Source organism: Prionailurus bengalensis, chromosome B3 (assembly GCF_016509475.1).
Source record: "Prionailurus bengalensis isolate Pbe53 chromosome B3, Fcat_Pben_1.1_paternal_pri, whole genome shotgun sequence".
NCBI lineage: Eukaryota > Metazoa > Chordata > Mammalia > Carnivora > Felidae > Prionailurus > Prionailurus bengalensis.
The window spans coordinates 108,826,607-108,841,270 of NC_057355.1; the positions used below are offsets into that span (position 1 = coordinate 108,826,607).

The following is a 14,664-nucleotide window of genomic DNA, read 5'->3' on the forward strand; positions in this document are numbered from 1 at the left end:
AACTCCTACACTTGAGGACAGAATTGAGAAAAATACACCGTGGCAGTGAAATTAATTTACAGCTGGGGAGGAAGCTTTGGAACCCGTGAAATCTGAATGCTGTCTGCTGGCTGCTTTACTGCCACGCTAAGGAAGGGGATATAATTTTGGCCGAAGGAACAGTGGAGTTTTGTTTCCTCATCTGTGAACAGACAGGTTCAAACCTGTCAAAGGCAGTAACTGAGTTGCCTTATGACTGACTCGTATGTGGGGTGGTGATTTTTTTTTTTTTTCCCGTAAGAATCTGGTTGAGTCATTCAGAAAGTTAAAAAATAACAAAAACGAAATACATGAGAAAAGTTAGCCAAGGTCTGCCACAGATGCCAGGAAGGTACACACAGACTGGAAGAAATCTGTGAGGTCTTTGTTTGTTTCTCCCCATGCAAATACTCAGCCATGCTCCACAGAGCTGGAGTTCAGTATCTGTCCTGCCATTTAAGAAATAGGACTCTGTTCTCCACAGCTTATTCCTTGGGGTTTTAGAATGTAAAATATGAAGTGTGTATAATCACAGTTCCCAGCATTTCTTGGCATTTCAGCTTTGGCAGCAAGAATGGGAAAAACTGAAGCTTTTATGGCCAGGAAGGCTGAGTGTAATCTTTGTGCTGTGGCATTACCAAAGGAAGTAAATATGTTAAGAAGCACTTTCCCTCTCAAGTCCGTCTGAGGGGCGGCCGTACTTTGTACAACTCACTGCAGGTATTGTATATTTTTATATTCTGTTTTCATCAGAAGAAAGAGGCAGAGTTGAGGGCTTACCACGCGTGAGATATTTTCACAATGTCTCACTTGAGACACACACACTCTAGAAAGGGTAGCTTATGTCACACTGTGTTGAAGGAGTTAACTCTAGGACTAACAGTTTACCAGAGAAGCTCAAGATACTGTACTTTCTGAGAACTAATTCTCAAGATCAAAAGTCATCAAGGAGCTTATCAGGAGAAGAATTCAATGAAGAGCAAGTACTTTCATCAGAAGATGGATTTCAAGAAACTGCTTTGAGTGGGCTTAGATTAACCGACATGGTGAAAGACATACTCAGCCAACGTGTCTCAGTTTGTCCAGAGAAGTCCTGGTTTGGTCCTGTGACCTCCTTACCAGCACCCCCTTTCACCTTTCACCCTCAGAGCCCCATTTTGGACAATACACTGCACAGTCATGCTGCAAAGAGGTGTCTACAGGTAACAACTTTTTGTTTTCTTCTGTGAAATGGTAGAACCAAAGGAAAAGATATTTTTACTAACTGAGAGGGGCCCCCTTCTGTAAGTGGGGGATTCTCCCAACACTTTCCTTTCAGAGACTATTTGCTCCTAGTCCATGAATCGGAAAAGCAATTACTAACCATTTTTAAATACTTTTTTTTTTTCTGTAAGTCACTATCTTAGTCTCAAAGACACATTGGGGGAAACTGCCTTTCCCAGATCCCATGTTTTATTTCCTTTGCATGATACTTTAATATATTTACATGTGATAAACATTTATTGTCATAACTTTATGAGCCTACATTCATCTGTTTATCCACGCATCCAGTCAGTCATTCATTTATTCGTGCAACAAATATTCACTGAGACCTACTTTGTGCCTCAGAATATCATTGTGAACAAGATAGGCCAGGACTTGGCCTACCAGAAGCATGTACTCTAATGTAAATATATAAAGACGTAAAAGTAACCACCAGTTGTGAAAAGTACACGGAAGGAGATAAGTGAGTTTTTCATATTCACTTTTGTTCCACAGAACTAAAGAAAAGGGAAGTGAGAGAGACAGATACCTCTCCCCACGTCTTTCATTGTCGAATGTCTGAAATATTTTATCTGGGGTTCAAACTCAAAATAGCTTCAGAATAGGGTCTAATGGGGACATTCCAACCACAGAATTTTAGCCAAATAAAATTCATATGTCTATACAACTAAAGTCCGGTTTAAAAAAGAAAAACAAGGTGCCCAAGGCTGGGCCAGCAGGAACTGTCCACACTCCATTTGTCCCTGGCCACTAATTAACTTCCTCCAAAGCCCCCAGGTGTTCTTTTGCTCCAAATCAATGCCCACCAGGCCTGGTTCAGTCTTCCATTTCAGTAGCTCCCGTTGTGGGTCTCACAGAGAAAACTAGGGCAGTATTAGAATTTTACAACCACAAGTGAGCTTTTCTACCTCATTTTGGAAACATTGAGCCATCCCTTCGAAGTCTGGAAGACAGAAAGACTGCTCAAAGAAATCTGCTGGAAAATCTGAGAGCTAAGAGAAATGTCAGGAATATCATCTTTCATCACAGAATTTCTACACACTGCTGTGGTCTCCTGTGAGTCAGTGGGAGGAACTTCGCCACAATGTGGCCTCAGGCCTCAAATCAGCGGGGCTGTGGCAGGGTCCCAGCCCCAGCAGGGGTATGTGGAGGGTAAGTGGTGGCACTGTCCGTGCCAGCCCAGGAATGCAGGCTCCTTTGAGTGTGTGAGGCTAACCTCCTAAGCCAAGTTCAAACTCCCCGGGTTCTTGGGCGGGCTGCCTCTGAAAAGCTCATCTTCCTTTGTTCTTTATCCAACATCTGCCTCCTGCCACTCTCCCAGAAAGTTCCTCTTCAGTGCCAAGAATGGATGTCCTAGAGAACTAGACAGACACTCGTTATCTGAGACACCCATGAAGGATGGGAAAGGCCATCAGTCACCCGTTCTGTAGCTCCCTGGTCTCAGACCAAGAAAGAAAGGAGCTCTAAGAAGCAGGAACCTGACCGCCTCTTCTTCCCCTTGACCACACAGTGACTTCCTGAACAGACATTTAATGTAATAGTTTGGTCCTAATAGCATAAGAGAGTTCCTGCAGTCACTGGCCTTCCATGAAGCCTCTTATAAGGCATTGGTGCCTTCAAATGGAGTTACCTAGACTCTGTTTTCTTTGAAGGTGAATCTGTTAGATTTCCTTGTTCCCTTTGGTCCCCAGCCTTTAACACAGCAACTGACAAGAGGAATGTGTACTAACCGCTGCGTTTCCTTGATTCCAAGAAGCTACAGATCACAAGATGCCGATAATTTTTGATTTGATAGAAATGAGAGTCATGGCAGTTGGCAAGGCGTTTGGTCATTAGTTTTAAGGAACTTAGCTGTTTCAGAAGCACTAGAGGGAAGGGAGCAGGTACAGATCTTAGAACCAAGGCAATACAGAGGCTGCAATTTCGTTCTTCTCTACACAGCGAGAGAGGAATTTTTTTCCCTCTCTAGGCACAGTGATAGAGAGTGGCTTGGTTAAAGATATTATTAAAGCCATCCTAGTGACAGCAAAAGAGAAACAGAAGCCCAGATGGTTGGGAAAATGTATGATCAGCTGGATTTTCAAGTTCTTCCCTTTTTTATGTGCTAGTCAGTCTTCTTCAGGAGAGTATATAAAGAACAGTGGTATGTGATACACCCACATTTTCCACTGTGTCAGAAAAGCAAAGTCTGTCTAACCCTCCTCAGTTTCCCACTTGGTAAATTTGTGCTCTTGGTAATTTCTTTGCCAGAAACTGAGGAATCTGGTCTCAGAAAACAGTGGGTTTGGATATTCAGTATTATATAGGGTAAAGATGAAAAAATGCTGGTAATGTGGTTGAATTTATCTGCACGCAAGGTGCTGTATTATCAATGGTCTTCCCCTGCTGGATTCTCATCTGTAACTGTCTCATGAAGAGTGGAATCTGAAGACATTATTGCTCTCAGTCAGAACTTACTCTCACATTGTTATTTTCTCAAGAGATGCTCCTAACCAGATTTGTAAGCATCCCACTTGTCACTTCATTCCCATCCAGGTTCTCACCTTCTCAAGGTGACCATTGTTCTGAGAAGCGTTTAGCTTCTTGTAAGACTTTATTGGCCTGGGTGGTGGGGCCGGGCCAGTCCAGGGTCTGGAGAGCTGGACAGAACCAGAACGGGTCTCCAGAATGAGCCCTAAATCCTGCCAACCCTCCTTCAAGGTGCCAAGTCTATGTCCCCTGCCAGACTTGTGGGTTTCAAGGAATTACATTTCATGCAGACTGTGAGTTATAAATGTGTGTTTGTTTTAAATGGACTTTATGGTTTGGAAAGTGCCCTTCACCTCTACCTGACATACTATACTACACTCACCTGTCCTTGTTTGCCTGATGCATCGAAACAGACACACAGGCTCAAAGTAGACTGTCATTAAATTGTCCGTGGGCTTTGTTTGACCATGAGGATTTCACCATGGGGTTACTCACTCAATGTGACCTGCACATCTGCTTTGTACCACATTTGGCTCTGAAGACCAAAAGATAAATGAAACGGAATCCTTGCCCTCAAGGATTGAGTCCACTGGGGGCTCCAAATGCATCTACAAATTGACAGTTTAAGACATGGTTCCCTTATTGCTCAAAGTAAAATGTAATGCAGTGAGAGTACAGAAAAGGAAGTTATGAATTCTAATCGAGAGGATCAGCAGAGGCTTTAGAGAAGAAATGGTATTTAAGCCGTAGGTTTTTGTTATCAACAAAATACAGAATTACATGCCAGGTAGAGGGAACAATAGGAATGAAGGCCTGAAGGCAGAAAAGTGTCCTGTGCTAAGGAATCATGAGGAATCCGTGTGACCAGAACTGCAGAGCAGGGAAAGGTGGCAGTTGAGGTGGGTCGGTGTGAGAACATTGAAGGCTTTGAGTGCTAGGCCAGGAAGTTTGGGCTTTATTTGCCTGTCAGTAGAAGCCATCAGAGGTTTTGGGGAAAGAGACTAACAGGAAATAACTGTAGTTAAGCAGAGTGCATAGGAACAAACCTGAAAACCAGGAGCTCAGGTAGGAGGACTTGGAATAAGTCAGGCAAGAAAGAGGCATGGTGCAGTGCCTGCCTGGCTCAGAGCATGCGACTCTGGATCTCAGGATCGTGAGTTCAAGCCCCATCTTGGGTGTAAAGATTAGTAAAAATAAATAAGCTTAAGAGGGGGGAAAATAGGGATGACTTGAAGCAAGCCAGGATAGTGAGAAGAAGAGGGAGAAGAGGAAGGGAGTGTGATACAGCAGAGGAAGAGCTTGGAGGACACTGATGAATGGGGTATGGAGCCCAAGGAGTAGACACTAAGGATGCTTTCCAGATTCCCAGCTAAGAACTCTAAGGCTTTTCACTGAGGATGTCAGTTGGGTAAAATCTAGGTTTCATCTTTTGCCATTTGAAGGTTAGCTATGCCCCCAAATCAGTTACTTTCTTATTTGTCATGAAGGTCTAGATCTCTGGAAAGAGCTGTCAGGGTAGAGATTTAAATTGGGGAGCCATCTGTCTTAGGGTGATATTTGAATCCCTGAGATTCAATTGCACAGAACAACTGTACAACTGGGCAGACTGTGCACCGAACAGTTCTAAGCGGACCACTTCATCAGAGTCCTTGAAGATTTGTGTAATGACTGAGTTTTCTAGGAGTTGGTGGTAACATGTCTAGGGAAAGGGGAGCCTTTTTCTAATTTGCGCTAAGGTGCGATTTGGTCTAGCAGTGGTTCTGGAAAGAAAGCTAAGCAAGGGCCAAGAACAGAGCCTTAGGGAACAGCCTACCCTTTAAGGGAGAGTGGAGGAGAAGGAGGAGGAGGAGCTCACAAAGGAGACCCTTAGGAGTGGTCAGAGACTTGAGTAGGATTGTATTCAGTTGCCTTGGAATTTACCTGAAAGCATAGTCCCCACTCAGCGAACTGTCATCTTACTTTGCTTTAATGACTCAGGTAGAGCCTCTACCAATACTATCCCTCAATTTCCCCTTTTCATATATCCAAGGGGTTTTCCTTGACCCAGCAGATGGGATAGTTAGCAGTCTCCATTTGGTTAAGACAGAGAATTATCAAGCCTGTGGCTCTGTTCCTGAGGGCCAGCGCTGGGCAGGTGAGCATCATCCAGGGCAAATAGCCCCCTCCAGAATGCTCACTCCAGAGGCTGCCCTTTGGGCTCCTGGGAGAGCAGACCATATTTGCTGTCCCTAGGAAAGGGCACTACCTCTGGCCACTCACCCCTGTTACATTTGGCTCCAGACAGCCAAGAGTCAGGAGTTGCTGAGGCAGCTCCCAGGCCAGAACAGGCAGAACCTCTCAGATGGCCCTGAGTCCCACACTGTGAAGGCCTGGCAGGGCAGAGGAAGCTTTGTGCCTCCTGAGCCACACAAGAAAGAAAAGGCATCCCCAGAACAATGGCTTGGAGGCTGTCTTGACTTCCTTGTGGCATAAACTATAAAGCTTACGGCCTTCCCCACGCATGCCCACAGGATGGTATAAATGCTTCTTACAGAAGAGAAAGCATGTGCCCTGCCTTGGCCCGTGATTCTCTGCCCACACACACCTGTCATTGCTGCCTCCGGGCACTTTTGACCTCATTTACATCAGTGGAAAGTTATAGGAGGAGAGAGAGCACCACTTTCTTGGCCAGGAATGTGTCAGCCCAGATCAAAAATTCCAAGCCCACACCTGTGTCGATGGGATTCAAGCTCTACAGGCAGACAGAACGCTGTTTGGCATGGTCATAAAACTCAGAACAAAACTGGAACTTATCTGAGGGGGTGGAACTCGATTGCTTGTGTATCACCTAGATCAGTCAATCAAAATGTTGTTTTCAAAATAAGTCATTTTTTTCAGACCCTAAATTTTAACAATTTTCTTTATCAGTCGATTCTCTGCTTCTTAATTTGAATGAGGAATACAGTTCCTTTTCCAATAGGAGAACGATCACTTGTCCTATCTCTGGGACTTGCTTGTTTTCTTTTTTCCTAACTATAAGCAAGCCTAGGTTCCCAGACTCCATGCATCAAAGGCCCTGGGGAAACTCTTGGGATGATTTCATACACTACATCCTGTGAATGGGCAGGTGATCACATTACCCTTTTTTAAAAAGGACTCTGCAGCAGAGGAGAGGAGAAGAAAGCACTTTTCCATGGCGTCAGGGGGAAAATCCAGGAGTAGAACCCAAGAGGCTGAGGTTCAGGAAATGTGTTCCCAAACTGCCTTCTCTGGAAAACGCAGGGAACCGGCTGCTTTCCAGTGCAATTTTTGGTTTATCAACTTTCAAAAAGAAATTAGTTCCATATGATGGGAATCATGTTCTTTGGTTTGAGCTTAAATTGAGCTTTGAAGCAGTTTCTATGTAATATTCCATCCCTTCTGGTTTTGGAGTTTTCCATTAAACTTAAAAAAAAAAATCAAATGAGCTTTTCAACTTGATGAAGGACTTCAGGAATCTCATTATTCCTTCTCTTCCTGGACTGACCTTTTAATTTTATGCAAGATGTACAGGGGTGATTTGTCTTGTCTGGTTATAATACTGTGCTGTTGTAAGGATGCTTAATCACCAGGCACACACATTAGTCACCAGTTGTTGTAGCTACAAGCCCAGCTTCCTTATATTAACTCTAGGACTAGACTGAGAGCTAGAGAGGGGACAACCCGACGGGTGGTGTCAGAAATTCACCCCCAGATGCAGAAAGCAGTTCTCCTCATTTCTTCCTCATTTCCTGAGCTTCCATAATGTAGAGAACACGGAGTAGGCATCAGAGGGAGAGAACACAGGCAGGAAGGATTTTACACACAAGGAATATATGGGTAAAGGAAAGGCAACCAGAGTATAGGGTAAGAAACTTAGGGCTTGTTCATTTCAGTCAACACTTAATTGCTCACTCAGCCCCGGGCCAGGCACCTTGTTCTGAGGTTAGCAGAAATAAGCATGGGAAGGACCTGCAGGGAAACCAACAATTACAGTTGGCGCAATAAATGCTATAATTAGAAGTATGCACCAAATACCACTGGTGCATGGAGGAGAGGCACCAAGCTTGTCTAGGAAGGGATGCAGAAGACTCCTGAGACAGAGAGCTTCGGCGAGGATGAAGTCATCTGCCCAAGAGAACGGAAGGTAGAAGGGTGCTGGCCAGAGCTCCCCATACTGTCTGTGGTGGTAAACCAGTGTTGTTGTGTTTTTCCCTTTTCAACCCATTTAGGACCGATATTTTTATAAAACGTAATAAAAGTCAATTACTAGAAAAATAAAATTTTAAAAAGACATGAAATAGGAGCCCAGATTTTTATTATTAGATTCAACAGACATAAAATTGCTGTCAGGTAGTTATAAAAGTTTCCAAGCGCTTACTCTTAATTTTTCTTCTTCCCCCATTTATTCACTGTGATTCAATCATTTTCTGCTTCATTGCAGGCCAGTGGCGGTTTATGAGTGAGTGCCCATCCAAGGGCACAACAGCATATACGCGGGTGGGGGAGAGGTCCACCTCTCGGCGTTGGGTGCCTGGAGTGCGTGAGGATGTGAAGCAGGGGAGAGCGCTGGGGGAGAAAATAAGGCTGCAGGGCAGACAGAGACCCCACCTTAGAGCCTTATGGCCGATAAAGTTGGGCAGGGCCTCTTAGAGGGTCAAACATTCAAGAATTGAATTTCAGAAAAACAACTGGCCCAGCATGAAGAGGGGAGGAGAGTGAAGGTAGTGAGACCGGTTAGGAGATGCAGCGATGCAGGTGGGAAATGATGGGGCTGAATGGAGGCCATGCAGTGTGGTGGAGAGAAGGTGTCTGGCTTTGAATACAATCAGGAGGCGTAATTGTCAGTTCTTAGTGATTGACTGCCCGTGGGAGAAGTGGGGAAGGCATGTCATCCAGTACCATCCCATCATTTACAGGTGAAGAAACTGAGACCCAGCAAGGTGACAAAGCTGAGTCTCGAAGCTCTGCTTTCTGGCTCAGGAAAAGTTTTCTTGCCCCTTGACTAATTGACTGGACAGTGTACCAGGTAAAACCAGCATTCCAGCTTGTCCCACTCGAGTCCCCATGATGCCTCTGGAGAGAGGGAAGGATGTGTGTCTGTCAGAAGGTTCCAGGTGCACCAAGACACTAGCTTGCTCACTGACCCCCCCCACCACGTCTCCACCCCCACTACCCAGCTGCATTCAGCCAGCCTGCCTGACCTCCTGTGCTCTCTGTTCACGGTCATTGTCTTAATGACAGAAGCCACTGCAAGGTTCTCTGTGTCCTACAGTAGCCAGTTAAATTCACGTAAATCCTGTTTAGGCAGTTGACGGAATTTTTAATATCCTTCTTTTATAGAAACAAAGGTTGCTCTCACCTGTAAGCCAAACACGAACAGGCAGTCACTAAGCAGGGCACATTTTCATTTCTGGTATCTCTTGGTATCTCAGGACTTGTCTAGAAGGATTAATGCCTGGAATAGCGTGTACTCGAGAGTGTGTTCAGAGCCAGAGTTTCCTGGGGTGCTGACCTGGTCCTCCTAGGTCATCCCTGAGACAGGACTCCAGCAGGTACTGGCAGCTTCCTGTTGGCGTCAGAGGTCCTGGATTGGTGCCAGAGGCCCAGCACAAACCCGAATCCACCCAGTTGCCTAACAGTCCTCCGCATCCTCTTTAATCCAGCCTCGCTGGGGTCTCAGAACCAGACCAGGACTAGAGGGCAGAGAAGGGCTTGCCGTTCAGACGAACAGCCATTCATTAGGGGCCTACTATGTGCAAAGGGAATTCAAAAATACAAAGACGGAAAAATGAAAACCAGGAGGCACTTCTCCTCCTGGAGATCACATTTCTAAAATAACAGTAACTTAAATAACCTAAAATAACAGTAATTCCAGGCTTTTGGAATTTGTGCTCTCTGCCTGCCTGCTAGTTTGAATACCCATAATCTTTGTTGGCTTCCTGTGGTGAAAGAAGGCAAACACCAATGCAGTGGCCTTAACAGAAGTTCTTAAACGTGAGCATGGTACCTGGAGTTGACTGCTCATTTGTGGATACGCATGATAAAAAATATTAGTAGGTCTGGACATGTTAAAAAGATACCTTCAATTATCACAGCATTGTTTGTAACAGTGAAAAACTGGAAATGACTTCTCCCCAAAGTAACTTTGCAGAATCTGGGTCTTATCACATCACTGAATGGATGAGACCAGAATCCACTGTTGGGTTTATGTCCTAAATCATTAGGCAGGGAGAGGGTGGAAAACAAAGACTGGCTGTGCCAGTTCAGTTTTGACTGCATTATGAGGTACAGAGAGCATGCCACTTGTTGGGAGTTCTGTTTTATTTCTAGAGAATCACAGTTCCTCTTTCGGCTTCTTCTGCTTAGAAGAATGGGTCATTCATGCATTTGACAGACTGGGATGGAACTGGATGAACCTCAACTTGAACCAGCCTTTTTTCATTGCACTGAGCAGGGCTGTCGGTAGTGAACCGAGATCAATTCCTGTATCTTTTCATTTTTAATTCAAGTATTATCAATATACAGTGTCATATTAATTTCAGGTGCACAATATAATTTACAATTCTATGCATTTCTCAGTGCTCATCAAGATAAATGTACTCTTAATCCCCTTTATCTACTTCACCGATCCCCACACCCACCTCCCCTCTGGCAATCACCAATTTGTTCCCTATATTTAAGAGTCTGTTTTTTTGTTTGTCTCTTTTTTCCTTTGTTTTGTTTCTTAAATTCCTCAAAAACTTACCATATGACCCAGTAATTTCACTACTAGTTACCCAAAGAAAGTGAAAACACTTAATTCAAAAAGAAATATGTACCCACTATGTGTATTGCAGCATTATTTACAGTAGCCGAGATATGAAAAACAACCCAAGTGCCCGTCGATAGATGAATGCTTAATTTCTGTATCTTAATGCTTCAGAATTTGGCCTCAGCAAAGACGGATAAAGTAGACAAAGGTATTGTGGCTGATGGAGCTTAACCAGTTCTTGAGACATTTTGCCCATTGCTAGTGCCAGGCCCTGGCACTGTATGAGAAACTCCCTTTGGCTCCTTGCTCTATCTATCACCCACAGAGCAGTTTATAAGCCAGATGTGTCACTTTATAATATAATAGGCCCACCTGTCCCAAACTCCTAAATTTCCAATGTTACTTAGTATTTTCAAAGTTTGTGTCTACCATCAGTCTTGATTCTTAACAAAAATCTCAAGGAATAGGCCGCGTATGTGTTCTCATTTTTGCTGATGAGGAAATAATAGTTCAGGCTTCCATAGTACTTAATACAATCAGGCACTGTTCTAAACAATTCACATTAAATAGCTGCATTCTCGTGAGGCAGGCACTGTGGTTATCTGCATTTCATGAAGAGGACCAAATATAGAGTGGTTAAGTAACTTGCCCAAGATCACACAAATGGTAAATAGCAGGGCCAAGACTCAAGCCCAGGCAGCCTGGCTCCAGAATCTATACCCTTAACCTTCCATTATACTGCCTTTTGGAATCAGACAGACAGAGGTTGGTTGAATAACCATGTGGGAGTTAGGGAAGGAAGCAGAGTGAGGGAGGCGTAGGGGAGCTATCTCGCTCCCTAAGAGGACAGCTGAGAATTTGCCCTTGGCCTCTATCTGTCCATGTGTGTGAGGACTCCATGCTTGGCTACTAGTCTGAATTTGCTGTGTTCCAGAACTGATCACAGATAAGCTTATCGGCATGGACTCCAGTTCTCTAGGAAATGTAAAATATACCCCACTATTAATGGTATATGAAACCTTATATTTGCAAAAGATCTTTAATTGCCTCCGTAATGTACATATGGGCATAAAGTGTTGCCACACAGGTCACTTGTGGAGCGAAATCCAGGGTTAGTGACTAGATTAAAGTCTATCACCTTGCCACTTTAATGTTTTAACAGAAGAACTGAGGTGCTGAGAAATTGACCAAACTGAAGTAACCATTATTTATTGGATCAAGATTTGTCCAACATTTAGGCAAGAAGGTTAGTCTCTCAAAAGGTCTCTTTATCAGTTCCTTTTGTTTACCGGTTTGATGATACTTTCTAAGCTAAAAATAAGACACACAGGCCCAAAAAATAATTTTCTCCCTGATTTGTGAATTGTTTACCTTTAAGATCTTAGGAAGTTATAATGATGTTTGCATTTCAGAGATTACTTTTATTAAGGATACTATTACATAAAATTGGAAATAGTCTTTGGCCGATGGCTGCGCATTTACTCAAATGGATTACTCAACAAAATGAATGTCTTGGGAAATGAATGTCTTGGGAATGTCTTGCAAGGCTAAGTGCTGGACACAGCATGGGCGGGTGCTCAGGAAGTAGCAGCGAGTTCTTCAAAAGGAAACTTCTTAGGGGTAAATTTGATGTCTTCTGCACACTTTGCTGTGATATGCCCAGCATTAGGAGGAGATCTGTAAATCCCTGGAAAGGGACTGAGATGTGTGTTGCTGTCATATGTCTAGCCTGTGATCAGTACACTGGAAATGACTTAAGAAATATTCCAGGCCTACCCTTGGAGGTTGTAATCACTTTGGAGAAAACAAGGCTTTATGCAAAACACAGAGAACAAAGTGATACCAACTATAACCCAGAACTAACGTGTGAGGTTCGCATTTAATTCCAAGGGCCTGGGAGTGGTTCTGAAACCGTAGGTGCCTTCTTGGGTTTTTGAGACTTCCGTTTAAATGGCTCAGGTTTAATCTCTGATGGAGACAGCAGGTAACCGAATGAGACCTGCTGATGTGGCCAAAAGTTCTGGTTCAAGTCAGAAGTCTGTCTCCCCTCCCCTTTGATATTGCGTAAGGCATTACTAATACTGGCAAAGGTTTGTGTTTAGCCAGTTGCCAAAAGCAGCTTGAATATCCCTTCCTGAGGTCGGTGCTATAAACTGCACTCCTTCCTGTTGTAAAGCATTCCTCATCACCCCGCCTCCCTCCACTTGCCCCCACCCCGCGGTATCCACGTTCCCTCTCACACGCTGTTTTCTCTCAACAAAATGTGTTCAGGGAACTGGCCTCACCGCTGGCAGAGTCTAGTACCCCCAAGTCTGAAGAGCCCTGGGTTTCCATAGAGGGAACCAGCCACAGCTAGACGGGCAAAGTGTCTCATCGTCCCTTCACTTGCTAGTGTATTCACACTGATGCCTCAGTTGTCTGGCTGATCTTTCAAGGGTGACAGCCACAACATTTATCCACTTACTGGCGACAGTAGTGGTGACAACCGTGGCCAACGCTTACCTAGCACTGTGTGCCCTCTAACGTTTAACAGAATTTCATTCTGTCAACCTGTTCGTTGGTATTGGTGCCACGTGTCCACCATAAGCCTCGTAGGATCCATCTGCCCCTGCCCATCCCCACTCCACAGCTGCCCCAATTATCATTGAGATCACATTGGTTAAGAGGCTACCGTGTTCTGATTCTTCCTCTTGCGAAATCTTTCCTTCCTTTACCTTCCTTAACGCGTCCTCTTTGCAGGCAGAGGGCTCCTCCACGACTATCCTGTCCCTAGTTTGCAGGCTCTCAGGATCCCTGTGACTCTCTGATCCATTTCTTTGTTGCATTTCTATGGCTGAGAAGCAAAGGTGCCCTGGAAAGTAATTTCCCATGGGTCAGCTGCACCCACCTCTCTGCACTGGGGAAGCCTGGGGAGCCGAGCAGAATTCAGTATGTTGACCACCTTATCCCCCCCTAGCCTATCAACCGCAGGTGTCTCTTTTGCCCCAGCATCTTTTCTGTGTTGTCGGAGCTAGGCCCAATGGTCACGAGACCCCTAGCCACCAAGGGTCTGTCATCTCCGTGGTGTCTTTATCGGAAGCCCTCCATTCTGCCTCCCTGCTTCCCCTCGCGGAGGGCATCTGTGTGCATGCCAAACACAGCCAGGTATCACGCAGGAAGCATTTTGGCAAGGAGAGTCAGTGAGAGAGGTTTTCTTGGCAACTATAAAATAAAAATACTGTAAGGAGCTACTAAATAAACTTGTGCCACTTCAGCTAGAGAATTTCAGCCCTCCTGGGAGGGGGAGGGGTGATGCTAGGAATGAAAAAATTTAGAGAGAAGGCTCAACTGTCAGCATGATGGCTCATTTATTTGATGGCCCCCAGAGAGATGTATGATCTGCACACTGTAGACGTTAATCAAACTCATTGCCTCTTTCATTTGTCCAGAGAGGCAATGAGTGTTTTCTTTGTACGTGTTTTCCAACCATAAGACACGGCAAGGGGAAATCTCTTGGTCCCTTTGCTCAGGTTAAATCGGTCTTGTATATAAACAGTGGTGAAGGTGGAAACATGTTGCCTGCATATCAAGTGCATCCAACACCAGAACTGGATGGAGACCAACACCTGACCTGGGGGGATTAGTTTGTGAGTCCCTGGCCCTGTTTTAAAGGGTGTGTAATAGCCAGACTTGCACAGGGTCATTTTTATGATTATTTCCCACCTCAAGTAGCTGTTGGGAGAAATACGAAAGGGTAGGAGGAGCCTCAGAGGAGATTTGGTAATACTTTCGGAGTTGGAAATTGTTTTTTGATTTTCTGTATTCATTAGAAAATGAGTCATTTTACATTCAGCCTCATGATAATGTATGTTCATGTTTCCCATATTTGTTCTTTTTCTTTTTTTTGAAAGTTTATTTATTTATTGAGAGAGAGAGAGAACATGCAAGCTAGGGAGAGGGAGAGAGAGAATCCCAAGCAGGTCCCGTGCTGTCAGCACAGAGCCCCTACACGGGGCTCAATCTCCGGAAGCATGAGATCATGACCTGAGCCGAAATTAAGAGTGGGATGCTTAGCTGACTGGGCCACCCAGGTGCTCCTACGTATTTGTTCTTAATTTGTTCTCATGGATCAGCCCCACAAAACTTCATGAGGAGAAATGGTATGGGGACTTCATTTAATAATT

General features: G+C 44.5%; 1 protein-coding gene and 1 long non-coding RNA gene across 2 annotated transcripts in view; one reads left to right on the top strand and one right to left on the bottom strand.

Annotated features, from left to right (window-relative positions):
- PRKCH (protein kinase C eta) overlaps window positions 1–14,664 on the top strand; it is a 232,392-nt gene that overhangs the window by 179,919 nt on the left and 37,809 nt on the right.
- On the bottom strand, window positions 8,049–10,329 carry LOC122469186. Its single transcript, XR_006293405.1, has 2 exons — window positions 9,110–10,329; window positions 8,049–8,823 (listed from the first exon to the last, which is right to left on the bottom strand). It is a non-coding gene; the product is annotated as an uncharacterized LOC122469186 (long non-coding RNA).